General features: G+C 42.2%; 1 long non-coding RNA gene across 1 annotated transcript; it reads left to right on the forward strand.

Moving 5' to 3' along the window:
* Nucleotides 1-7,516: 7,516 nt before the first annotated feature.
* LOC128062259 (uncharacterized) lies at nt 7,517-27,156 on the forward strand. The gene is made up of 3 exons (XR_008200812.1): nt 7,517-7,801; nt 23,735-23,961; nt 24,270-27,156. It is a non-coding gene; the product is annotated as an uncharacterized LOC128062259 (long non-coding RNA).
* Nucleotides 27,157-27,958: the final 802 nt, after the last annotated feature.

The following is a 27,958-nucleotide window of genomic DNA, read 5'->3' on the forward strand; positions in this document are numbered from 1 at the left end:
TTCCGCTCCACTAGCGTGTTCCGGGCCGCGCCGGCAGCACCGCCCCCCTTATGACCACGCCTATAGCCCCGCCCACGGCCCGCGGCTTAGGACCAAGCCTCCTCCTCCTCGGCTCGGTGCCCTATGCAGTCACAGAGGTCGAGCTTGCGCAGAGGATGTGGTCACAATGTCTCCTGGGAGTTGTAGTCAGGAGGTTGTAGTCGCTTCTTTTACTTCACTGCCTAGCTTCAAGGACCTAGGAGGAGTTCCCGGACCCGAGACCGAAGTTAAAATGCGGAGAATTGCAAGTGGGTTGTTTGAGTTTTCTCCCCTGCTTTCAGTGAAGAGAAAACGCCACTATTCCTTTAAAAAAAAAAAAAACCTGGAAAAATTAATCGGGTCACGTATGATTTTTCTGTAACACATATATTAAACTGAAGTACACAAATCTAGTAACATCTCTAGCATTTGTATATTGGAAGGGTTTAGGGACGAGTTTAGTCCACTAACTGGACTGTAGCCATGTTCACAGGTGCCTCAAGGCCTTTGCTTTTGCTCCTCCTTCCACTCACTGTGTATTTATTCTCATTATATATATATATATATATATATATATATATGTATTTTTTTTTGGGCTGCACTTCACAGTGAATAGGACCTTAGCTCCTCATGCTCACAGGTGCCTCAAGGCCTTTGCTTTTGCTCCTCCCACCCACTGTGTATTTATTTTTATTTTATATATATATATATATATTTTTTTTTTTTTTTTTTTTGGCTGCACTCCAGAGTGACTAGGACCTTAGATCCTCCACCAGGGATTGAACCCACACCCCTGCAGTGGAAGCATGGAGTCCTAACCACTGAACCACCATGGGAAGCCCCCTTCCATCCACGTGAATCTAATTCCATTTCTTGAGTGTCCTGTGCTCTTTCTTAGTGTATCCCTAGAACATATGGGCACATGATAAACACTTTAATAAATGAATTAATGCATATTTCACTAGATCCTAAGCACCCTAAAGGCAAGGATCATTTGCCACTATATTATTACAACTGATACAATTTATATAACTATTGAACAAAAGAAAGGATAATTGAATAGGAACCATAAATATTAATAAAACATAGCATTTGTCAAATAAAGGAATGATTAAATGAATGGATTCAGAAATAAAAGAAAACAGATTTGAGGCAAATGATCTAATCTGAAATAGTTTTTGCTATCACCCAGGAGCATTTGTCCTTTTCCAGCTTTTTGTCCCGGAGTTGGTGAAGGACAGGGAGGCCTGGCATGCTGCGATTCACGGGGTCGCAAAGAGTCAGACACGACTGAGCGACTGAACTGACTGACTGATAAGTCCTCTGGGGATTCCTGTCTCAATCTACAAACGAATCTCTTTTACACCTTTTTAAGTATATCTAAAGACGTGCCAACCATCCACTCAAAGCACATTCCGTTATCCCAATTACTGTCATCATTAAATACTTTTGTGGTTCACGGTGCGCTAAGTACTCTATATGTTTCTGTCCTTAAGGGTTTTCATCAAAATTGGGCTGAACAAACCACTTCACACAATGAGTGGTCTTTTGTCAAATGTGTAGACAAAAAAAGATTCGTTTACCGGATAAAAGATAGAGTGATTCTAGGCATGCAGTCACACCTTTCTATTTTTTTATGGCCCACAAGAATTAGAGAGTGCCCAGAAGAAGAGGGTGGAATCTTGTGGATCCTCATCTTGGCATTTATGTCTGTGCCAGCCGTGCTAAAGGTTGTTCTTTTAAGCACATAACACTATCAAATCCCAGCCAGGATGTCAGGTAATTCTACCCCAAGGACAAACTTTTTAAAATAGCATGTCAACCCTTATTCCTTGCCTCATCAGACTCCCTCCGACTGCTACTATCTTTTCATTTTCAGGACATATATTACCTCATTTCCATGTCACTGACAGGAACCAGTTGGATGAGATAAGTAGGAACATAAGATGTGACTCTTATGCTGGGTAACCTCTGCTCTGTTGGGGCTACTGTTTTCACAGTTAAATGATACCGGTGCCTTGAGTTTCCTGCAGATGAGTTGCTTTTCGGAGCACAGTGTGAACAGAATCCTTTCTCAAAGCTCCTTTGCTCTTTTTGGAAAGAAGAGACAGGGCATCAGGTTTCCTTGAATCATTTATTCCAGAGCCAGTTCTGAAAAGTCTCACTATAGTGGGGAAGCCAGGACAGGGTACTTGGAGGAAAAAAAAATACACCTTCCCCTGCCCTCCCTGGGAGCGCAATTCTCTTGTGACATTTTGCTAGACTTTAAAAGCCCTAAGAGTTTTCTTCCTTAACAGAGTTACATTCCTAGCACTTCAAGGATTCCTGGGAGGTCAGTTGTCACTCTCAGAAGCGAGCAAGTGGTGAAAATACCATCTGTGTTCCCAGGGCACCTCTATGGCATTAGGAAAGAGCTTTGCACTGGAGTCACCCCCAGCTCCTAAAAAAAGAAAGAAAGAAAAAAAAAAAAAAAAGCATGAATTCCCTAATGAGATTTTCTGCCAGACTGGTACACTGATCTCTGATTTCTTTTTGTTAACCTATTCAAAAAGAATTAATTAGTTTATGGCAAGATTTCTCAGGCTTGGTACTATTCACATTTGGGATACACATAATTCTTTGCGGGAGGGCTCGGTCCTACACATTGAATTGTGTTTAGCAGCATCCCTGATCTGAACCTACTAGATGCTAATAGCACACTCACTCCCTAGTTGGGGCAACCAAAAATGTCTCCAGACGTTGGCAAATGCCCCTAGGGGGCAAAATTGCCTCTAGTTCAGAACCACTGAGTTATACCAATGCCTTGCAAGTGAACAAACATTTGGGAAGCACTTGTTAAGTCTGAGGCTCTGTGTTAAGGATTAAAAAATATTGATGCCTTCATAGCAGTTATAGTATTGACAAAGAGGGTTAAAATTAAGTAAGTGTATAGAGAAAATAAGCACCATCAGTTAAAATAAAGGCATATAAGGAGGAGAAAGAGGACCCACTGGGATGGAAGAGCAGTCAGGGCACTTTATGGAGAAGTAACATTTGTGAGAGGCCAGCATAGACAGGGACTTCCCAGGTGGCTCAGTGGTAAAGAATCTGCCTGCAATGCGGGAGACACAGGAGACACAGGTTCATTTCCTGGGTCAGGAAGATCCCCTGGAGGAGGAAATGGCAATCCACTCCAGTATTCTTGCCTGGAAAATCCCATGGACAGAGGAGCCTGGTGGGTTACAGTCCATGGGCTTGCAAAGAGTCAGGCACGACTTAGCAACTGAGCACAAGCAATAGCAAGAGCATGGACAGAGGTCTGAGGAGGAGATATAATCATTCCAAGAGAAAGAAATGGGAAATCAGCAAATGCAGAGTGTGATTGAAGAAGAGCAAGTAGTCCAGTGCAGCTCAACTTTAGGGTTTGCATGAGGAATAATGAGAAATGGAGCTGGGAAAATAGTTTAGAAACTACTTTGCATAAAAAGGAATGAAGTACTGATACATGCTTCAACATAGAGGAACCTTGAAAACATTATACTAAGTTAAAGAAACCAGTCCCCAAAGACCACACATTGTATGATGCTATTTATATGAAATGTCCAGAACAGAAAAACCCATAGAGACAGAACCGGTTAGTAGTTGCCAGAGACTGGGAGGAAGGGGAAAGAGAAATGATTGCTAATGGGTTTGGGGTTCTTTTTGGGGGTAATGAAAATGTTCTGGAATTAGTAGTAATGGTTGCATAACATTTTATATGTACTAAAAAAACAATGAACTGGACACTTTAAAGGAGTGAATGTTATGGTGTGTGAATATCTCCACTAAAAAAAAAAAGTAGTTTAGGACTTAAAGCAGAGGGTCTTGTATGCTAAGCTGAGTGTGCTTAATGCTGGAGACAACAAGGCGGGGGGGGGTCACTAAATGCTCTAAATGTGCCAATAATAATAAAATAACAATAAATAATATTATATAAGATAATAAAGCAAGAATAGTGATGAGAATGAGAGCAAAAGATACCATGGATTAAGAACTTCCCATGTGCATTACCTGCATGACCTACACTGACCACCTATTTAAGCATGAAAACACCCAACAGTCCTGTCTATGCTTCACGTGGGACTCATTTTTTCTGTTTATTGTTTGTCTCCTCCCTGGCTAAAATGTAAGTTCCATAAGAGTAGGGGATTTTGTGTATTTTATCCTTTATCTCAAGTGTCTGGAACACTGCCTAGCATACAATAGGTAATAAATAAATACCTAAGAAGTGAATGCTGTTGACTAAGAGAACATTAGAGGTCATACAGAACAAGCAACTCGTTTCACAACTGAGAAAAGGGAAGGGTAAGTAACAGGTTCCTCCCATAGGAATTTTATCGGTGGAGCTAGGTTAACTGGAGAGCCCTCTGGGAGAGTCTTGGTCCCTGCCCTGCAAAGCCTTTTTGAAGGCTCTTTGAAGGCACTAGCCACAAGCTGCTCTTTCCACTGAACTTTGCATTGTGTGTGATGGTCATGTTTTCTCCCATCTAGAATCCATTGCCTTCCAGTCTCTGATAACAGTATTTTGATTCCTTGGGGGAATAATCTATGTTGGTTTATGTGGTTTGGAAGGAACTAGATTTCAGGAGGGCACATTATCCAGGCCTGACCAATCAGTGCATTGCATTCTCTTGGTCACAGTGATTGGTCCAATAGGAAAGCACATGACCCAAGCTAGACCAATGAAACTCCACTATGGGATTTTGCTGAAAGCATTAAGGAGAAATTCTCACTAGCGTTTTCTAAACCCATAAGATGCAAGCTTAGAACTGCTGATGGCCATTTTTGCCACTGCTTGATAAGAGCCAGCTTGAGAATGAAGGGATTTTAGAGAGAAGCAGAGCCTAGAGATGGTGAACAAGAGAATTTGTGATATCGATTAAACCCCTGAATCCAGCTTTGCCTGAAGTCATCAGTCCCTGAAGTCATATTAATTCCCTCTTTTATTTAAGCAACTTTGAATTTGACTTGCAGTGAAGTGAATTCTGACAGATCAGGTGATCCTGATACCATGACTACAATTATTGAATCAGGAATAAGTTACTAAACCAAAGGCAGTTTTTAGAAGGGAACTTCTCTGCCAGTTTACATAGAGGAGAGGGAACTGCCATGCCTCAGTAGAAAAATTACTGAAATAAAACATCTGATTTGTTTCTTTACTACTTCCATGAGAGGAGAATTGGGTCTGACTAGTGGGTTCAGAAGAAGATGCTGATGTCACTGAACTCAACTCCCTTGCCTGATGCTCAGTAAAGTCAGTCTACTGACACGAGGTTGTGGTAAAGAAAAGTACAGGGCACTAAGCAAGAAGAACAGACAGCTAGTACTCAAAAGAATTAAAAATTTCCTGATGGCTTTCAGGCCAAGGTTTTTAAAGGCAACATTGAGGGTGAGAGTTGCAGGGTGCATGATCAGGTCATGAACATTTTTCTGATTGATTGGGGGTGAGGTAACAGGGTGATGTTTCGTAAATCTTCATTAGCTTTCTGGTTCCAGCCAGTCTGGGGTCTGTGTGTTTGTGGTCAGAATGTTGCCACCGTTCTCCACCTGGGTGCAAGGCAGGGTGGTGGGTGGTAGTGGGGCGGTGGGGAGTCTTAATTTCTGCAGAACACTCAGATATATGTCAGATTCTTGTCTATATCCCTTCAGAAAGAACTCAGAATCCTGAGACCCTACTGTTCTAATCATTAACTGCCAGAGTCTGCTGTTTGGAACTTGGTGAAGATCAAACAAGAAGTGGGGAACACTGAGGGGCTTGTACCCAGAAAGGCCCCCCAGAGTCCTGCTCAGTTTCATTCCATTTTTTCTTCGGTGTTCCTCAGTCCTGAGGGGAACAGGAGTGGGACAAGAAAGGAATAAAGTTTTGGATAGAGAGGTTAATCATAAAAGAGGCAGAGGACCTCCATTTCAGGGTAACTCAGTCTCAATGCGCATGTCGCCAGTCCTTTCTCTTTTTTCTTTTTTGCTGTGGTCTGTCCTTCAGATACCCGTGTTTCCCCCTCTGCCATGGGGAGCCTGTTCCTCTGAAGGAGGCCTGCAGTCTATGACCAAGTAAATCAGTGTAATTTAGATGGGAACTGTGGTTCCAAATAGGAATAGGAGTACGTCAAGGCTGTATGTTGTCACCCTGCTTATTTAACTTCTATGTAGAGTACATCATGAGAAACGCTGGACTGGAAGAAACACAAGCTGGAATCAAGATTGCCGGGAGAAATATCAATAACCTCAGATATGCAGATGACACCACCCTTAGGGCAGAAAGTGAAGAGGAACTCAAAAGCCTCTTGATGAAAGAGGAGAGTGAAAAAGTTGGCTTAAAACTCAACATTCAGAAAACGAAGATCATGGCATCCGGTCCCATCACTTCATGGGAAATAGATGGGGAAACAGTGGAAATAGTGTCAGACTTTATTTTGGGGGCTCCAAAATCACTGCAGATGGTGACTGCAGCCATGAAATTAAAAGATGCTTACTCCTTGGAAGAAAAGTTATGACCAACCTAGATAGCATATTCAAAAGCAGAGACATTACTTTGCCGACTAAAGTACGTCTAGTCAAGGCTATGGTTTTTCCTGTGGTCATGTATGGATGTGAGAGTTGGACTGTGAAGAAGGCTGAGGGCCAAAGAATTGATGCGTTTGAACTGTGGTGTTGGAGAAGACTCTTGAGAGTCCCTTGGACTGCAAGGAGATCCAACCAGTCCATTCTGAAGGAGATCAGCCCTGGGATTTCTTTGGAGGGAATGATGCTAAAGCTGAAACTCCAGTACTTTGGCCACCTCGTGCGAAGAGTTGACCCATTGGAAAAGACTTTGATGCTGGGAGGGATTGGGGGCAGGAGGAGAAGGGGACAACAGAGGATGAGATGGCTGGATGGCATCACTGACTAGATGGACGTGAGTCTGAATGAACTCTGGGAGTTGGTGATGGACAGGGAGGCCTGGCGTGCTGCAATTCATGGGGTCGCAAAGAGTCGGACACGACTGAGCGACTGAATTGAACTGAACTGAACTGTGGGCGCAATGAAACGGTGTACTCCAGTCAGCCTCGTCAATAAAGATGATACCTTCTACCTCTGGCTGCCTGATTCATGCATTGACGTCTCAGTGGGTTTAGAATTTGGAAGGGCCAAGAAGGGAGCAATTAATTATCGCCCCGTAAACTCCCAACATGTTATTTTCTCATCAGAAAACTTCAGAGGCGGGCAGGAAAGCTGACATGTGGGGGCTGAAATAACACATGGAGATCAGATTTCTGGTGTAGTCAGGACTTTAGGCTGAAAGGTAATTGTAGGTCAAGTGGATTCTTGACCTGGACAGTTACGGTTGTAGTGGGGACCTGAATACGAGAGCCTCTGGGGCAGGCAGGCCTTGACCTAACCCCTGTGAGTATAGCTTTGACCTCAGTGGGTGGCTGGGACAGGGATTACGTTACTGGGAAAACAGCCTGTCTGTTCCAGGGAAGGCTTACTTTAAAGAGGACAGAGCTTTAGCTTTGCTCTCTTGGGTAGATGATTTTTGCTTCTTGTATTATGTCTTCGGCAAAGCTTCGGGCTGGATTTTAAATAGCAAAGGTGATGAAATTGTACAGAGTCAAGGGAGCTCTTGTTGGTGAGATTGTAGCCTTTTTACAGCGTGAACCCAGGGAGTAGGTGGAATCTGCGAAGCTGTTCTTCTATAGGTCATTTTGAACTTCATTCAGGGTCATGACCAGAACCTGTGAAGGGATGAAGGAACTCATCTCTTGACTCCGTTTGGTACATGCTGGTAAGGTTCACCCCACTCCTGGGAGCCCACATTTGTTCTGATTTGTCTATTGCATAAGCCTTGATCATGGCTTTGGATTGGGGAGCCCAGGCTGAGTTGCCCTGCAGAATGGGGGTGCACTTTGTTAGAGAAAACAAATTAATAGAACAGCACCCTTATACAGGAGATATGCTTCTTTGTGGGTTGAGGTAGAGAAAACTAATGAAAATCCAAAAGCTGAAAAGGCAGCTCAAGAAGCTTATGCCCAGAAGACTTTGTCTCCGGGAAACAGGTTTGCTCAGGGAATCAAGGAAGAATGAGGTTGTTTTCAAAAATATGATTCCATCATACATAGTTGACAGTTGCTGAGAGTGGACCTTAAAACCCCTCATCACAAGAAACTTTGTTTTGGTAAGCATGTGTGATGCTGGGTGTTAACTAGACTTATTGTAGTGATCATTTTGCAATATATACACATAGCAAATTATTTTGAAATTAATATGTGAAATATACCTCCAATATACCAATTAAAAATTTGTTATTTAATTTATTTATTTGGCTGCACCAGGTCTTAGTTGCAATACTCAGGATCCAGTTCCCCGACCAGGGTTTGAACCCAGGCTCCTTGCTTTGGGAGCATGGAGTCCTAGCCACTGGACCACCAGGGAAATCCCCAATATATCACTTAAAAAAAAAAAAGCTTCTGTTGTGCTACCAAAACAGAACTAGTAGGAGAGTAGAAGACAAATAAAGGAAGACTGGCTGACTAAATTGAGGAAGGCAAGAATTTAAAAAAAAAAACAAACAGGATTTTCAATCACACTAAAGAGAAACAGACACATAGATGTGAAGATGAGACAGGCAGAAGTAACGGCAGATTTAAATCTTCTCCCATCTGTTGCCCACTCTGGGCCATGAAATCCCTGGTCCCAGAAGAATTGGCTGGGGTGTGGGGGATGTTTGTACTCCTTAAACTGCTTGCTTTTGTTGGGAATTTTCTTTCAGTGCTGGTATAATTGACTTCACCCAGGTTTCCTGTGCCCTGTGAGATCTTTTCTCTGTGGGCTCAGCTGTCTTCCCTTCCACCTTGCTCCCATCTTCACCCTGATTACTCTCCCCAAAGATCAGAGATTTATAAAAGCTAACACTATGATTTTAGTAGACAGACCATACAGATATGAAAGGGAAATGAGTTTTAAAATAATTTTAACTCTTCCCCCTCTACTTTGGCTGTGCCTTACAGCTTTCAGGATCTTATTTCCCCAACTCCCTGACCAGGGACTGAACTTGGGTCCCCAGCAGTGGAACCTCGGAGTCCTAACCATTCGATCACCAGAGTATTCATAGGAAATGATATTTTGAAGGCTCATCTAATTAGAAATTGAGAGGGTGAATAGACTCATGCCCATGTGCCATCTTGAGAGGGAATGGAGGTAATATTACAGATTTGTGGGAAGAAATTATTTTTAAATGGTGGAAGGACATTGATAATCCATCCCTCTGGGGAAAAAAATTAAATTGGATCCCTCTCACACCATACTCAAGAGTAAATTCTAGAAGCCAATAGCAAGGGCACGTATTTAAAACTTTTAGAAGAAAATATAGAATATTTTGATAAGAAATGATGACACAAGCTATTAGGGAAAATTTTAATGGATTTGACTACATTAAAAGTTGAAACTCTCTCACAATGGATCAAAGACCTAAGCATGAGAGTTAGAACTTTAAGACTCCTAGAAGAAAACATAGGTGAAAGCTTCATTTTATTGGATTTGACTTCCTATATCGACTACTAAAAGGACAGGCAACAAAAGAAGAACATAGATATACTAGACTACATCAACATTTAAAACTTCTGTTCATCAAATTAACCTCCAATTAAAATAAATAAATTTATATTTAAAAAAACCACTTCTGTTCATCAAAGAACATTACCAACAGGCTGAAAAGGCAGCCCATGGAATGGGAGGAAATATACACAAATGATATATCTGATAAGGGGCATACATCCAGAATATATAAGCTTTCCTGTTGGCACTAGTGGTAAAAGAATCTGCCTGCCAGTGCAAGAGAGGCAGGAGACAAGAGTTTGCTCCCTGGGTCAGGAAGATCCCCTGAAGGAGGAAATGGCAACCTGCTCCAGTATTCTTGACTGGTAAATTCTATGAGGTTGCAAACAGTTGGCTATGACTCAGCACACATGCATCCAGAATATATAAAAACTCCTATAACTCAGTTCAGCTCAGTTCAGTTGCTCAATGTTGTCTGACTCTTTGCGACCCCATGGACTGCAGCACACCAGGCCTCCCTGTCCATCGCCAACTCCCAGAGTTTACTCAAACTCATGTCCATTGAGCCAGTGATGCCATCCAACCGTCTCATCCTCTGTCGTCCCCTTCTCCTCCCACCTTCAATCTTCCCCAGCATCAGGGTCTTTTCAAATGAGTCAGCTCTTTGCAATCAGGTGGCCAAAATATTGGAGTTTCAGCTTCAGCATCAGTCCTTCCAATGTATATTCAGAAATGATTTCCTTTAGGATGGACTGGTTGGATCTCCTTGCAGTATAAGGGACCTTCAAGAGTCTTCTCCAACACCACAGTTCAAAAGCATCAATTCTTCAGCACTCAACTTTCTTTATAGTCCAACTCTCACATCCACACATGACTACTGGAAAAACCACAGCTTTGACTAGATGGACCTTTGTTGGCAAAGTAATGTCTCTGCTTTTGAATATGCTATCTAGGTTGGTCATAATTTTTCTTCCAAGGAGCAGGCGTCTTTTAATTTCATGGCCACAGTCACCATCTGCAGTGATTTTAGAGCCCTCCCAAAATAAAATCTCTCAGTGTTTCCACTGTTTCCCCATCTATTTGCCATGAAGTGTTGGGACCACATGCCATGATCTTCATTTTCTGAATGTTGAGCTTTAAGCCAACTTTTTCACTCTCCTCTTTCACTTTCATCAAGAGGCTCTTATTTCTTCTTTGCTTTCTGCCATAACGGTGGTGTCATCTGCATATCTGAGGTTATTGATATTTCTCCTGGCAATCATGATGCCAGCTTGTGCTTCTTCCAGTCCAGCGTTTCTTGTGATGTACTCTGCATATAAGTTGAATAAGCAGGGTGACAATATACAGCCTTGACGTACTCCTTTTCCTATTTGGAACCAGTCTGTTGTTCCATGTCCAGTTCTAACTGTTGCTTCCTGACCTGCATACGGATTTCTCAGGAGGCAGGTCAGGTGGTCTGGTATTCCCAGCTCTTGAAGAATTTTCCAGAGTTTGTTGTGGTCCACACAGTCAAAGGCTTTGGCATAGTCAATAAAGCAAAAGTAGATGTTTCTCTGGAACTCTCTTGCTTTTTTGATAAATCAAGAACAATAAAAAAGATTTTAAAACAGAGAAAGGATTTGAATAGACATTTCTCCAAAGAATATATACAAATGGCCAACAAACATAGGAAAAAGATGCTTGACATCACTAATTGTCAGGGAAATGCAAATCAAAATCACAAAGAGATATCACCTATCACCCATTAAGATGGACTGTTGTTGTTCACTTGCTCAGTGGTGTCCGATTCCTTTTGACCCCGTGTACTGCAGCACACCAGGCTTCCCTGTCCTTCACCGCCTCCCTTCATGTCCATCGAGTCGGTGGTGCCATCCAACCATCTCACCCTCTGTCGTCCTCTTCACCTCCTGCCTTCAATCTTTCCCAACATCAGGGTCTTTTCTAATGAGTTAACTCTTCGCATCAGGTGGCCAAAGTGTTAGAGCTTCAGCTTCAGCATCAGTCCTTCCAATGAATATTCAGGATTGATTTCCTATAGGATTGACTGGTTTGATAACCTTGCAGTCCAAGGGACTCTCAAGAGTCTTTCTCCATTATCATGGTTACTATTTTAAAAAACAAATGAACAAACAAAACCCCCCCAGAAAATAGCAAATGTTATCAAGGCTGTGGGAAAACTGGAACTCTTGTGCACTGTTGGTGGGAATGTAAAATGGTTCAGACTCTGTGCAAATCAGTATGCTAGTTCCTCAGTTGAAGCAGAATTACCATGTGATATAACAACTCCACTTTTGTATATATATATACCTGAAGGAATTGAAAGCTGGGATTCAAGCAGATATTTATATACCTAGGTTCATAACAACATAATTCACAATAGTCAAAAGGTGGAAGCAACCCAATCTTCCCCTGATGGGTGAACTGATAAACAAAAAATTGATAATACATATGGTGGAATATTCGGAGAAGGCGATGGCACCCCACTCCAGTACTCTTGCCTGGAAAATCCCATGGACGGAGGAGCCTGGTAGGCTGCAGTCCATGGGGTCGCTAAGGGTCGGACACGACTGAGCGACTTCACGTTGACTTTTCACTTTCATGCATTGAAGAAGGAAATGGCAACCCACTCCAGTGTTCTTGCCTGGAGAATCCCGGGGACAGGGGAGCCTGGTGGGCTGCCATCCTTGGGGTCGCACAGAGTCGGACACGACTGAAGCGACTTAGCAGCATGGTGGAATATTATTCTTTTTTAAGAAGGAAGGAAATTCTGACCCATGTTATAAGATGGATGAATTTTGAGGGCATTATGGTAAGTGAAATAAGCCAGAACCAAAAAAAGACAAATGCTATATGATTGTGCTTTTATGAGGCAGCAAGCTAGAGGAGTCAGATTTATACAGACAGAAAGTAGAATGGTGATTTCCTGGAGCTGGAGGGCAGAGGGAATAGAGAGTTCTTGTTTAATGTGTACAGAGTTTCAGTTTTGCAAGATGAAAACAGTTCTGGAGATGGATGATTGTAATGGTTGCACAACAGTGTGAATGTACTTAATGGCACTGAACCGTACACTTTTTAAAATGCTGTCTTAAATTTTATGTCATGCATGTTTTACCACAATTAACATTTTTAAGCAATGATTAGAGCGTCTGCACAGTAAAAGACACTATTAAAAAAAATACTTAAAGAGATTTTGCTAGTGATCAGTGGTTAAGACTTTGCTTCCCAATGCAGGAAAGAGACTTAAGTGAAAATTTGAGAAGAACAGCCAGCCATGTAAAGTTCTGGAGGAAGGGCATTCAGGCCGGTGTGTGTGTTAGTCGCTCAGTTGTGTCCGACTCTTTGTGACCCTATGGACTGTAGCCAGCCAGGCTCCTCTGTCCATGGGATTCTCCAGGCAAGAATACTGGAGTGGGTTGCTGTTGCCTTCTCCAGGGGATCTTCCCACCCAAGGATCGAACCTGGGTTTCCTGTATGGCAGGCAGATTTCTTACAATCTGAACCATCAGGGAAGCCCATTCCAGGCAGAGGGCAGAGCAAATGCAAATGTCCTGGGCTGGAATAAGTTTGGAGATGTCTTAGCCCAGGCTGCCATAAGAAAATACCATAGACTGGGTGGCTTAAACAACAAATTATTTTCTCAGTTCTGGAAGAAAAATGTCTGAGAACAGGGTGCCAGTATGCTTGGGTTCTGATGAGAGCTCTCTTACTGGCTTGCAGACAGCTGGCTACCTTCTCACTCACCGTGTGTTCACCTGGCACACAGCCCTCTTCTTATAAGGAACACAGCCCTATCAGATTAGAGCCACATCATTATAACCTCATTTAATTTCAATGACATTCCCAAAGCCTTACCACTGATTACAATCACACTGGGGTAAGGGCTTAAATATATTAATTTATTTTATTTTATTGGTGTTTAGTGGTTTACACGGAGAAGGCAATGGCACCCCACTCCAGTACTCTTGTCTGGAAAATCCCATGGATGGAGGAGCCTGGAAGGCTGCAGTCCATGGGGTGGCTGAAGGTCAGACACGACTGAGCGATTTCACTTTCACTTTTCACTTTCATGCATTGGAGAAGGAAACGGCAACCCACTCCAGTGTTCTTGCCTGGAGAATCCCAGGGACGGGGAAGCCTGGTGGGCTGCCGTCTATGGGGTCGCACAGAGTCGGACACGACTGAAGCGACTTAGCAGCAGCAGCAGTTGTTTTACAATGTTGTGTTAGGATCTGCTCTACAGCAAGGTGAATCAGCTATATGCAAAGGAGAAAAGGAAAGATATAAGCATCTGAAGGCAGAGTTCCAAAGAATAGCAAGGAGAGATAAGAAAGCCTTCTTCAGCAATAAATGCAAAGAAATAAAGGAAAACAACAGAATGGGAAAGACTAGAGATCTCTTCAAGAAAATTAGAGATACCAAGGGAACATTTCATGCAAAGATGGGCTCGATAAAGGACAGAAATGGTATGGAACTAACAGAAGCAGAAGATATTAAGAAAAGGTGGCAAGAATACACAGAAGAACTGTACAAAAAAGATCTTCATGACCCGGATAATCACGATGGTGTGATCACTCACCTAGAGCCAGACATCCTGGAATGTGAAGTCAAATGGGCCTTAGAAAGCATCACTATGAACAAAGCTAGTGGAGGTGATGGAATTCCAGTTGAGCTGTTTCAAACCCTGAAAGATGATGCTGTGAAAGTGCTGCACTCAATATGCCAGCAAATTTGGAAAACTCAGCAGTGGCCACAGGACTGGTAAATGTCAGTTTTCATTCCAATCCCAAAGAAAGGCAATGCCAAAGAATGCTCATACTACTGCACAATTGCACTCATCTCACATGCTAGTAAAGTAATGCTCAAAATTCTCCAAGCCAGGCTGCAGCAATACATGAACTGTGAACTTCCAGATGTTCAAGCTGGTTTTAGAAAAGGCAGAGGAACCAGAGATCAAATTGCCAACATCCGCTGGATCATGGAAAAAGCAAGAGAGTTCCAGAAAAACATCTATTTCTGCTTTATTGACTATGCCAAAGCCTTTGACTGTGTGGATCACAAGAAACTGGAAAATTCTGAGAGCGATGGGAATACCAGACCACCTGACCTGCCTCTTGAGAAATCTGTATGCAGGTCAGGAAGCAACAGTTAGAACTGGACATGGAACAACAGACTGGTTCCAAATAGGAAAAGGAGTATGTCAAGGCTGTATATTGTCACCCTGCTTATTCAACTTATATGCAGAAAACATCATGAGAAACGCTGAACTGGAAGAAACACAAGCTGGAATCAAGATTGCCGGGAGAAATATCACTAACCTCAGATATGCAGATGACACCACCGTTATGGCAGAAAGTGAAGAGGAACTCCAAAGCCTCTTGATGAAAGTGAAAGAGGAGAGTGAAAAAGTTGGCTTAAAGCTCAACATTCAGAAAACGAAGATCATGGCATCTGGTTCCATCATTTCATGGGAAATAGATGGGGAAACAGTGGAAACACTGAGAGATTTTATTTTGGGAGGGCTCCAAAATCACTGCAGATGGTTACTGCAGCCATGAAATTAAAAGATGCTTACTCCTTGGAAGAAAAGTTATGACCAACCTAGATAGCATATTCAAAAGCAGAGACACTACTTTGCCGACTAAGGTCCATCTAGTCAAGGCTATGGTTTTTCCAGTAGTCATGTATGGATGTGAGAATTGGATTGTGAAGAAGGTTGAGCGCCAAAGAACTGATGCTTTTGATCTGTGGTGTTGGAGAAAACACCTGAGACCCCCTTGGACTGCAAGGAGATCCAACCAGTCCATTCTGAAGGAGATCAGCCCTGGGATTTCATGGGAGGGAATGATGCTGAAGCTGAAACTCCAGTACTTTGGCTACCTCATGCGAAGAATTGACTCATTGGAAAAGACTCTGATGCTGGGAGAGATTGGGGGCAGGAGGAGAAGGGGACGACTGAGGATGAGATGGCTGGATGGCATCACTGACTAGATGGACGTGAGTCTGAATGAACTCTGGGAGTTGGTGATGGACAGGGAGGCCTGGCGTGCTGCGGTTCATGGGGTCGCAAAGAGTGGGACACGACTGAGCGACTGAACTGAACTGAACTGAACTGATATATATATCCCCTCTCTGTCACCACAGAGCATTTAGTAGAGTTCCCTGTGCTATATGGTAGGTTCTCATTAGTTATCTATTTTATAAAATCTGCCTGCAAATGCAGGAGACGTGGGTTTGATTGCCAAGTCGGGAAGATCCTCTGGAGAAGGATATGGCGACTCACTCCAGTATTCTTGCCTGGGAAATCCCATGGACAGAGGAGCCTGGCGGGGCTGCAAAGAGTCAGACCCGATTTAGTGACTAAAACAACAATCAATCCCAATCTTGACAATCAATTCCAAGCTCACAATTCATCCTATCCCTCTTTTCCCACCTTGGTGTCTATACATTTGTTCTCTATGTCTGTGTGTCTCTTTCTGCTTTGCAAATAGGTTCCTCTGCAACATTCAAATTTGGAGGGACACCAGCATTCAGTCCATAACACCTCAGTGTGGGGCTTGTTTTAGAAAGTCAGTGTGAGGTAATTCCCTGGCAGTTCAACAGGCAGGACTGTGTGTTTCTTTTTCGGGGGACATAGGACTGATCACTGGTCAGGGAATTAAGATTCCCTCAAGGTTCAGGGACAAAAACAGAAAATAAAAATGTCAATTTGAGGAGGCCAGGACTTCAGTACTGATATGTGGAAGTGAAATCCTAGAGATCAACTCAGACTGGAAAAGACAGAAGGATTCCTCCCATAGTCCATTTTTGGAAGTATGAGGAATTAAGCCTTATTTGGGCTGAGGGGAGAGGAATTTGGGAGGAAGTTATCTTGGCTCTTAATTCTTTGCCAGAGGCTCAAAAGGGCTTCCCTGCTAGACCCTCAGGTAAAGAATTCGCCTGCTATGCAAGAAATTCATAGGAGGCTCGGGTTCAGTCCCTGGGTGGGGAAGATTCCCCGGAGGAGGAAAATGGCAACCCACTCCAGTATTCTTGCCTGAAATAATCCCATGGACAGAGGAGCCTGGCGGGTTACAGTACATAAGGTCTCAAAGAGTTGGACATGGCTAAGCAACTAAGCACACAAGCACTAAAGGCTCAAAAACTCTGTTCCCATTTGTAGGGGGTTTCCCTCCTCTGTCTTGTGAGTTTGGCCACAAGATGAGATGCAGTTCCTAAATTCTTTCTTTCCTTGCTACTCTTCATGGTAACACAGCGCTCTTAGGTAACAGGTTTTATTGCTAATTACTAGGGAACAACAAAAGTACAACAAACAACAACGTTGAAACATGACTCATTCAAATAGAGGGCAATCACATGTCAAAAATTTATTCAACTTGTTAAAGAGGAAACAGTAAGATGGAAAAGCTGGTTCAGAGAGCATTTTGAGGAAGTAGATATTTGAAGAAGGAGGAGTCTTAAATGCTAAACTGATTAATCTCTGGTCCTTTTTCATACTGGAAAGAAATACTTTGGAATTTAAAACAGTCAAAAATCTGAGCCTTTAATAAAAAGTAAATAGCGAAGAAAACAAAGATACATTCCTTGGTTTGCATATATGGCCAGTGGGCCAAATCTGACTCTGTTGCTTGCATTTATAGTAAGTTTTATTGGACCACAACCACGTTCATTTGCTTACCTATTGTGTAAGGCTTGCTCCTTGGAAGAAAAACTATGACCAACCTAGACAGCATATTAAAAAGCAGAGACATTACTTTGCCAACAAAGGTCTGTCTAATCAAAGCTATGGTTTTTCCAGTAGTCATGTATGGATGTGAGAGTTGGACCATAAAGAAAATTGAGTACCGAAAAACTGATGCTTTTGAACTGTGATGTTGGAGAAGACTCTTGAAGGTCCCTTGTACTGCAAGGAGATCCAGACAGTCCACCCTAAAGGAGATCAGTCCTGAATGTTCACTGGAAGGACTGATGCTGAAGCTCAAACGCCAATATTTTGGCCACCTGATGCGAAGAACTGACTCGTTTGAAAAGACCCTGATGCTGGGAAAGATTGAAGGCAGGACAGGAAGGGGACAACAGAGGGTGAGATGGTTGGATGGCATCACCGACTCAATGGACATGAGTTTGAGTAAGCTCTGGGAGTTGGTGATGGACAGGGAAGCCTGGTGTGCTGCAGTGCATGGGGTCACAAAGAGTCGGACATGACTGAGTGACTGAACCGAACTGACTGTGTAAGGCTGCTTTTGCAGTACTATGATAACAGAGCTAAGTCGTTGATAGAGTATATAGCCCCAAAGCCTAAAATATTTACTATCTCAGACCTTTACAGAAAAGGTTTGCCAGCTCCTTCTAGAGAATTAATACTAGGGTGAGCTTGTTAAACAATGTCCTCCATGACATGGCAAGAACTACACTGCCCTATCTTGGTCTTATTTGCAAATTATGGCTAATTTTTCTTTAAAGAAAGATGTTTGGCTTAAAAATTGGGGACAATAGGAGAGTTGTCATCTCTGGCCTGTAATTCCTAAGCTCTTCCATCTACCCACTTGAACACCCCAATACCCTCTTTGTGCACTGGTGACTGATCTCAATGCCCCTTAGCCTCCCAACCCATTTCTTTGATAGTGGAGTTTATGAAAACCTCCTTTACAGGGTCATTTTGTTCAACAGAGCACTCTGTCTCAGAGTTAAGGTTTTACCTATAGTAGTAGTACATTTATATGGAAAGTTTTCTTGGGATGTCCACTCAGCTTCTTTGAAATTAAGTTCTACAGCTGTTGCAAACAGCAAGTTTTGAAAAGGCAACAATAGTGTGCACCTGACCACTGCTTTTCCCCTGGTTCCTGGCACATGGTAGATGCTCAATAATATATTTATTGATTGAATGATAGATCCAATGAAACACTGAAGGTAGAGGGTTTGTTTTCCCCTCAGTGTCAGCTCTATATGCGGAACAAAGTTTTGGTGATGAAGGCTGCCACCTGCAGGGAAAAAATGAAACTGCAAGATTCAGAACTGCTAAATCCTGAGGAAAATGCTGTCAACTTCCAGGCAGGATTGGGAGAGAATCAATTTTTTCTCCTTTCGTTTAAGGCAGAATTAATCAATGTCATTTTGCTCTTTCTGATTGTGGAAACCTGTACCCTTTCTTTAATAACATTTAAAACCTTTGGAGTGCTTAATAAGTTCCCAGGGCCATCCCTCACACACAGTTTTGCAGTAGGTACCACTATCTCTGGGCTTCCCTGATAACTCAGTTGGTAAAGACTCCGCCTGCTTGCAGGAGACCCCAATTCAATTCCTGAGTCAGGGAGATCCCCTGGAGAAGGGATGGGCTACCCAGTTCAGTATTCTTGGGCTTCCCTTATGGCTCAGCTGGTAAAGAATCTGCCCGCAATGTGGGATACCTGGGTTCAGTCCCTGGGTTGGGAAGATCCCCTGGAGAAGGGAAAAGCTACCCGCTCCAGTATTCTGGCCTGGAGAATTCCATGGACTATGTAGTCCATGGAAAGAGTCAGACACGACTGAGCAACTTTCACTTCACCATTATCTCCATCTTATACATGAGGAATCTAAGCACAGAAAGTATGACTGAGTTACACAGAAGCTGGCAAAACTAGGGATTTGAACCTGAAGATCGTGGCTTCAGAATGAGTGCACTTAATCCTTTCACTGCACTACCTCTCTACGCCTGGTATGGAAACTGTTTAGAGAAAACATGTAGAAGCGTGGTGAACGAAACCCATGCGAGCATCTCTGCTGCCCCTGAAACAGTATTAAAATGGTAGAAAAGGGATCCAGGGTGTGAGCCCGCAGACAACAGGAGAGAAGATGATTGCTCAGGAGAGATGTTAGATCCTTTCTGGAAGATAGAAAGTGGATGGATGATTTAGCTGAGTGGAAAAAACCCTAGATCTTATGGAGGAGAAAGTCAGTGAGGAGTAACATGAGACCCTTGGCAGAGAAAGTGCAGAGTCCTACGCACTGGACAACCAGGCAATTCCCCTGAAAGCAGGTCATTAATTGTATATATGTAATAGGAGCTGTCAACCCCAGATTCCCTCCTGTGACTCCTTGTTCCTATCCCTGCAAAGATTATTCTTTGGAGAATTTGAAACATGATAGCTCTAAGTTCAGAGATCACAGTCAGAGAAAAGGATGGAAGTGAGGTAACACACTAAAAACAGAGGTATTAGATGAAAGCGTGCAGCTAAAAAAATCAGAATAAAAAAATAATGATATATTTGATGGTAGTATTGGTATTGTTATTCTTAGACTTAGCAGTATGCTAAATGTATTTTGGACCAAAGCAAATAATAAATTATGTTGAAGTTTTTGAGAACCAAGCTCTATGGTGTGGGAGAAACAAAATAACATGTGTAGTCGATACAGTTAAATAAAAGCCCTCTAGTCTTGATTTCAATTGGAAACATCAGTATGATGGATTTTGTCATAGAGGTTATTTAGCTTGCTCAAGGTCACCCAGCTCATAAAGGATGGAACAAGAATAACAGCCTGGTCTTGCAACTAAATTTGTGAAGGTCTGCCTCCTTGGTGGGTCAGGTAGGAGGGCCTCTTGGAGGAGGTGAAATCTGAAGATTAAGTAAGAGCAATAAATGGATTTCTCTTGATCAATGGACAATCTGCTTGCTATTTCCCAAGAATCCTGGGCTGACCTGGAAAGAGTTTCTTTCTGAAATGTCAAAACCCAAGGTCAGTATGATCAATTGACCAACAGACATCATCAAGGCAGACCAACTTGTTTCCCTGTGCCATCCCTTTAAAAAATTTCAAGGAAAGTGAAATGTATTTTCACTGATGCCTCAAAGTAAGCAGCTCTTACAGTAAAGCAATGGAAAGCGAAGTTGCTCAGTCATGTCCAACTCTTTGCAACCCCACAGACTGAAGGCTACACAATTCGTTTGAGTCTGATTTTTTTTTAAGATTTGAAAAATGTTCACAAGATTTAAAATGTGCTTTCAAGTCTAGTCTGAGCAGTGGGTGCGGGGCAAGGCTGGCAGGAGGAAAGGATTTGTGCCTTATTTTCCAAATGCTCAACCTAATGGAATATAGGGATGATGTGATTAAGAGAGAGAACATGTTTTTAAATTTGTTTTATTGTTGTGCTCATTTAATTTGAAAATAAGTTATTGGGAATTCCCTGGTGGTCCAGTGGTTAGGATTCATTGCTGTCACTGGTGGGGCCTGGGGTTCAGTCCCCGGTTGGGAAACAAAGCCTTGAAGCGTGGCCCCCACATTTTAGTTATTAAGTGAAAAGCAATACATGCAAAACAGATCAAAGATTAACTCTCTTTTCCTCCTCTTCCCCAGAAAGTGTTATAATTACCAGCTTCTTAGGTCTTGCAGAGAACATTTTAAGAGGAAAATTTTAGGTTGATTCATGTTAGAAGGAGACAGAAATTAAAATATGACTGATCTTTTATTATCTCACTAGGGTAAGCAGTTGCCCTCTGAGGGAGAACCTGCAGCTGGATTTACATTGGATGGACTTTCATTATTTGTTTTAAGGAATTCACAAACGATCTCTACCAAAGATGTTTGTCGCTCAGTCATGTCCAAATCTTTGCAAACCCATGGACTGTAGCCCACCAGGCTCTTCTCTCCATGGAATTCTCCAGGCAAGAATACTGGAGCACATTGCCATTTCCTTCTCCAGGGGAATCTTCCTGACCCAGGGATTGAACCCAGGTCTTTTGCAATGCAGGCAAATTCTGTCTGAGCCACCAGGGAAGCCCTCTCTACTAAAAGAGGTATCAGTCTGAGTCTTTGTCCAAACTGACCTAGTTAAACTTCATCTTTTCTCATCTGGCTATCTTTCCTTCCCCTCTAAATAAACTGCCTACAATGTAGAGATGGAGATTCTGGGAGTTTGAATTTAGGGTTAAATATCATCCAGATTTTTCATAACTATGACTACAATAGTTGGGCTTCCTTGGTAGCTCAGATGGCAAAGAATTCACCTGCAGTGCAGGAGACCCTGGTTTGGTTCCTGGGTCAGGAAATTCCCCTGGAGAAGGGATAGGCTACCCACTCCAGTATTTTGGGGATTCCCTGGTGGCTCAGACAGTAAAGAATCCTCCTGCAATTCGGCAGACCTGGGTTCGACCCCTGGGTTGGGAAGATCCCCTGGAGGAGGGCACGGCAACCTACTGAAGTATTCTTGCCTAGAGAATCACCGTGGACAGAGGAGCCTGGCGGGCTACAGTATATGGTGTCACAAAGAGTCGGACACAACTGACTTAACACAGCACGTATGACTACAATAATTCTGACGTTTCTAGGACATTCCAATTTTTAAATTATCTTCCTAACTATGTGCACACTTGTCAAGCCACAGGTTCTGATTTGGGGCATGGAAAACATACTCTAACAGTGTGAGGTTGGTGATTTTGACACAGACTTACCCAGTCTTGTATTTGCTTTTCTTTGGTCTCCATGTTCTTGCCAACAAATTCGGGTTAACATGAGGTAAAAGCTTTAAACAAGCTGTAGCAGAAAATGCCTGACCCCATGATGGGGCAAAATGAAGCAGGTTCAGGGCTCAAGAAGAATTTACTCACAGGCTGCCAATAAGGGGTGGATGAAAAGGGAACTACCTACAGATCCTGGGGAGGACAATGAAAACATGTTTACAACACGGAAACAGAAACAGAAGTGGGGGAGGGGAGAGGATTGTCCCTAAGTGGTGCCAAGAGGTCAGCTCACTTCCATTTTTTGAGGCTCTTTGTTTACAAAAAAATGAAGAATTCAGTCCTTCATTTAATATTTAACAATTTCTTTTTTACACCCCATGGTTAAAATGCCATGTAAATGTGTCATTACAAGATGACTGTATTTATTAAAAGTCGACTAATAAAACTTCAATGAGATACTGCCACATAATTCTTAGAACAACTAAAAATGAAATTGAAAACAAAACTGATCATACCAAGTTGTCAGGAGCCTGGGGAGTAAATGGAAATCTCAAACTTTGCTCTCGTGGGCATGCAGAATGTAGGCACTCTAGGAAAAAGTTGGGCAGTTTCTTATAAAATTAAATATCTACTCACCAGACAACCCAGGAATCTCACTCTATCCATGAAATTCTCTAGGCAAGAATACTAGAGTGGGTTGCCATGCCCTCCTCCAGGGGATCCTCCCAACCCAGAGATCCAACGCAGGCCTACTAACGCTACCTATTAACATCTGAGCCACCGGGAAGCCCCCATTATGAAATACTTGTTAGCAACAGAAAGGAATGAATTGAAAGAACCCCTGGCCAAATTATTTTTTTAACAATGGAACCAGGACTATATAATGGGGAAAAGATAGTCTCTTCAATAAATGGTGTTGGGAAAACTGGATATCTACATGCAAAAGAATGAAATTAGACCCTTACCTTACGTCATATACAAATATTTTCTCAATTGTGGTTGTTACATGACTGTATGTGTTAGTTAAAAATCAGAAAACTGTAAACCAAAAAAACTGTATATTGATGCATGAGAAAACCTGTGTATAAAAAACTGCATATAAATTATTGCTCAATAAAACTGTCCAGAGGACTATGTGGGAGAAGGTGAGGGTGGGATGATTTGAGAGAATAGCATTGAAACATGTATATTACCATATGTAAAATAGATGACCAGTGCAAGTTTTATGCTGAAGCAGGGCACTCAACTGGTGCTCTGGGACAACCCAGAGGGATGGTGTGGGGAGGGAGGTGGGAGGAGAGTTCAGGATGGGGGAACACATGTGCACCTGTGACTGATTCAGGTCGATGTATGGCAAAAACCACCACAATATGGTAATGTAATTATTCCCCAGTTAAAATTAATTAGTTAAAAAAAAACTTACTAAAAAGAAATGTGGAGTAAATGTGGGAAAATGTCAAATCTGATCTTGGTGCAGCGTATAGTGGTCTTATGATTAAAATGTTTTTATTGTGATTGAAATATTTTTATTGTGATTGAAAGAAATGTTTTCATTGTGATTGAAATGTTTCAATCTGAAAATTTTTAAAGGTGTTCTTAAAAAGCCGATTAACTTCTTAAAACTGCAGTATGGTCCAATAATAGGATGCAAGTTTACAGTTGTCTGGTAAACAAAGAATTGTTTCATTTTTGTCAGTGTATGTCTGTGACCGTATTTATTATTTCATTTTCAGAAAAGGTCAAACTTGTAAATTTGAGACTTTTCAAGAATGTGGAGCCTGCTCAAACAGCCCTTCTGCCCCCATAATGTTTCAGAAAACATTTGAAGAATAAGAATAGTATCTGGTGGTTGACAAGGCACGTGGGAACAGGAGGAGGAGAGAAGCGAGATTTCTTTTCTTCTGGATGTTAATTTAGAAATGAATTGCTTGAGCTGTTCACTTCGGTCAAAAACAATAGAGTAAGTCCTTTGTCCTCACACAGCCTTGATCTTGTGTTGTTCTAAGAAATCCCTTTATAAGAATTAATGATTCTGCACCCCTATTTGTAAAATATTTGGCTCAGATGAATAAAGATGGGTGGATATAGTTAATATAGGCAAAAATGGATACTTAATTTTAGACAGATTAGAAGCCATGACTTTAGCAAAAATAATGAGTCAGTTCACCCCAAACCACACCAAAGACCAAGACAGAGGGGTTATCCCTGCTATATGAAGTTAGCCTCAGCTATTTTTCCATTGAGCTACTCCTATCTTTGTTTTTTCAGGCTTCTCATATGTGGCAGCTTCCAAGTGCAGAATTCCAAAAAGCTGAAATTGTTTTCAATCCTCCCAACATTGGCACAGACTATAAGGAATTGAGAATGCCAATAATTCTAGGGAAACAGATGGACATTTTAAATCACAAACATTTACGCACAACCCAAAAGCTGCAGTTTGGGACAAAATATGGAAATAGATCTTGGCCCTTCTTTGTGTCCTTCTATCTTAATGAGGGAACCTGCCAAGACCATGGGAGAAGGGAGGGAGAAAGGATCCTTTAGGTTGAAAGATGAAAAAAAACTGGCAGAAATGGGTCACCTGTGAAATGAAAAGTTTCAGTGTTTTCAAGGTTTGCAAAATGGATCTCAGTTGACACAGCCCTCATTTTGACTGTGTAAGATGTCATAAAATTACTTCTGAACCACCTATAGAGTGTTTTCGTTTGAAAGGGGATGGTGAGATCATTTCCCAAACCATACACACAAAAATGTTAGAACTGAAGGGCACTTTATAAAAATTTAATCCAACAGCCTAAAAATTCAAAGCAGCAAATAGGACAATGTGATTGACAGATATTAAGGAATAGAAAAGAAAGTGGAGACCTGGAAGTCAAGAGAAGATTTAAAAACAAGTCATCCTGGATTTAGAAGTCAAACTACCACACAGTTGCACTCATCTCACATGCTAGTAAAGTAATGCTCAAAATTCTCCAAGCCAGGCTGCGGCAATACATGAACTGTGAACTTCCAGATGTTCAAGCTGGTTTTAGAAAAGGCAGAGGAACCAGAGATCAAATTGCCAACATCCGCTGGATCATGGAAAAAGCAAGAGAGTTCCAGAAAAACATCTATTTCTGCTTTATTGACTATGCCAAAGCCCTGACTGTGTGGATCACAAGAAACTGTGGAAAATTCTGAGAGCGATGGGAATACCAGACCACTTGACCTTCCTCTTGAGAAACCTATATGCAGGTCAGGAAGCAACAGTTAGAACTGGACATGGAACAACAGACTGGTTCCAAATAGGAAAAGGAGTGCGTCAAGACTGTATATTGTCACCCTGCTTATTTAACTTATATGCAGAGTACACCATGAGAAATGCTGGACTGGAAGAAGCACAAGCTAGAATCAAGATTGCCGGGAGAAACATCAATAACGTCAGATATGAGATGACACCACCGTTATGGCAGAAAGTGAAGAGGAACTAAAAAGCCTCTTGATGAAAGTGAAAGTGGAGAGTGAAAAAGTTGGCTTAAAGCTCAACATTCAGAAAATGAAGATAATGGCATCTGGTCCCATCACTTCATGGGAAATAGATGGGGAAACAGTGGAAACAGTGTCAGACTTTATTTTGGTGGGCTCCAAAATCACTGCAGATGGTGACTTCAGCCATGAAATTAAAGACACTTACTCCTTGGAAGAAAAGTTATGACCAACATAGATAACATATTGAACAGCAGAGACATTACTTTGCCAACAAAAGTCCGCCTAGTCAAGGCTATGGTTTTTCCTGTGGTCATGTATGGATGTGAGAGTTGGGCTGTGAAGAAAGCTGAGCGCCGAAGAATTGATGCTTTTGAACTGTGGTGTTGGAGAAGACTCTTGCGAGTCCCTTGGACTGCAAGGAGATCCAACCAGTCCATCCTAAAGGAGATCAGTCCTGAATATTCATTGGAAGGAATGATGCTAAAGCTGAAACTCCAGTACTTTGGCCACCTCATGGGAAGAGTTGACTCATTGGAAAAAACTCTGATGCTGGGAGGGATTGGGGGCAGGAGGAGAAGGGGACGACCGAGGATGAGATGGCTGGATGGCATCACGGACTCGATGGACATGAGTCTGAGTGAACTCCAGGAGTTGGTGATGGACAGGGAGGCCTGGTGTGCTGTGATTCATGGGGTCACAAAGAGTCGGACATGACTGAGCAACTGAACTGAACTGAAGATGAAGATTTGGAAAACCTTTTTTGTGTTGTTTTTTAAAGGGAAGTATTGGGACTTCCCTGGTGGTCCAGTAGTTAAGACTGTGCTTCCAAATGCAGAGAGCATGGGACTGATTCCTGGCAAAGGAGCAAAGATCTCACATGCCGAGTGGCATGGCAAAAATAACACAGAAGCATTACATCACTTTACATCAGTTATTAAAAGTGGCCCAGAATTTCAGTTCAGTTCAGCTCAGTCGCTCAGTCCGTCCAACTCTTTGCAACCCCATGGACTGCACCACACCAGGCTTCCCTGTCCATCACCAACTCCCAGAGCTTACTCAAACTCATGTCCATTGAGTCAGTGATGCCATCCAACCATCTCATCCTCTGCTGTCCCCTTCTTGTCCTGCCTTCAATCTTACCCAGCATCAGGGTCTTTTCAAATGAATCAGTTCTTTGCATCAGGTGGCCAAAGTATAGAGTTTCAGCTTCAACATCAGTCCTTCCAATGAATATTCAGGACTGATTTCCTTTAGGATATACTGGTTGGATCTCCTTGCAGTCCAAGGGACTCTCAATAGTCTTCTCCAACATCACAGTTCAAAGGCATCAATTCAGAATTTCAGGTAGTTGTTAAAGCAATACTCAGTAGGAAAGAATTGGAAGTATCTGTATTACACATTTGATCCAGTTATATTTTAGATACTTTCTCTGCAATGTCATTGGAAGGTACTAAAGATGTCATTTTGATGATTTAGCTTTGCTATTAATATATAAATTTAATAATCTCGGTATATATATATTGTTTTACATTCTTCTGAATTGAAAAATGTGTCTTGAGTAATTACCATGATATGTTTAAGTATTTTCACATTCACCTCTGAATTGTAAGGAGATAAAGTATCAAAGGTGTAATAACCAACATCCCTGGTCTGGAATACTTCTATAAATACAGCAGTTTATAACTGAGGGGCTTCCCTGAGTCTTGTGGTCTTCAAGTCCTTTTGTACAGGTAAAGTAGATTTGCTTTGTTTTTTTTTTTAAAGGCCTATAAATCATTCTATTTAATTTTTGTCATTTTTTTGACTGTAAAAAAGTTATTAAGTGTTCATCTGTTTCTCTTATCACAATCACAACACAGCAACCAGAAGTTATCTGGCGACCTCCTGGTATACAACCCTTAGAGGTAGATATCATTCCTGACATAAAACTGTAGCTCAGAGATCCTAGTTCAGTTCAGTTCAGTTCAGTCGCTCAGTCGTGTCCGACTCTTTGTGACCCCATGAATTGCAGCACGCCAGGCCTCCCTGTCCATCACCAACTCCCGGAGTTCACTCAGACTCATGTCCATTGAGTCCGTGATGTCATCCAGCCATCTCATCCTCAGTTGTCCCCTTCTCCTCCTGCCCCCAATCCCTCCCAGCATCAGAGTTTTTTCCAATGAATCAACTCTTCCCATGAGGTGGCCAAAGTACTGGAGTTTCAGCTTTAGCATCATTCCCTCCAAAGAAATCCCAGGGTTGATCTCCTTCAGAATGGACTGGTTGGATCTCCTTGCAGTCCAAGGGACTCGCAAGAGTCTTCTCCAACACCACAGTTCAAAAGCATCAATTCTTCGGCGCTCAGCTTTCTTCACAGTCCAACTCTCACATCCATACATGACCACAGGAAAAACCATAGCCTTGAGGGAACTAAAACCATATCGGTAAAGCAAGTGTAGACACATATGAGATAGAGAAAAATTCAAGGATAGTGATATGATCTCTGTGCT

Source organism: Budorcas taxicolor, chromosome 17 (genome assembly GCF_023091745.1).
Source record: "Budorcas taxicolor isolate Tak-1 chromosome 17, Takin1.1, whole genome shotgun sequence".
Lineage (NCBI taxonomy): Eukaryota > Metazoa > Chordata > Mammalia > Artiodactyla > Bovidae > Budorcas > Budorcas taxicolor.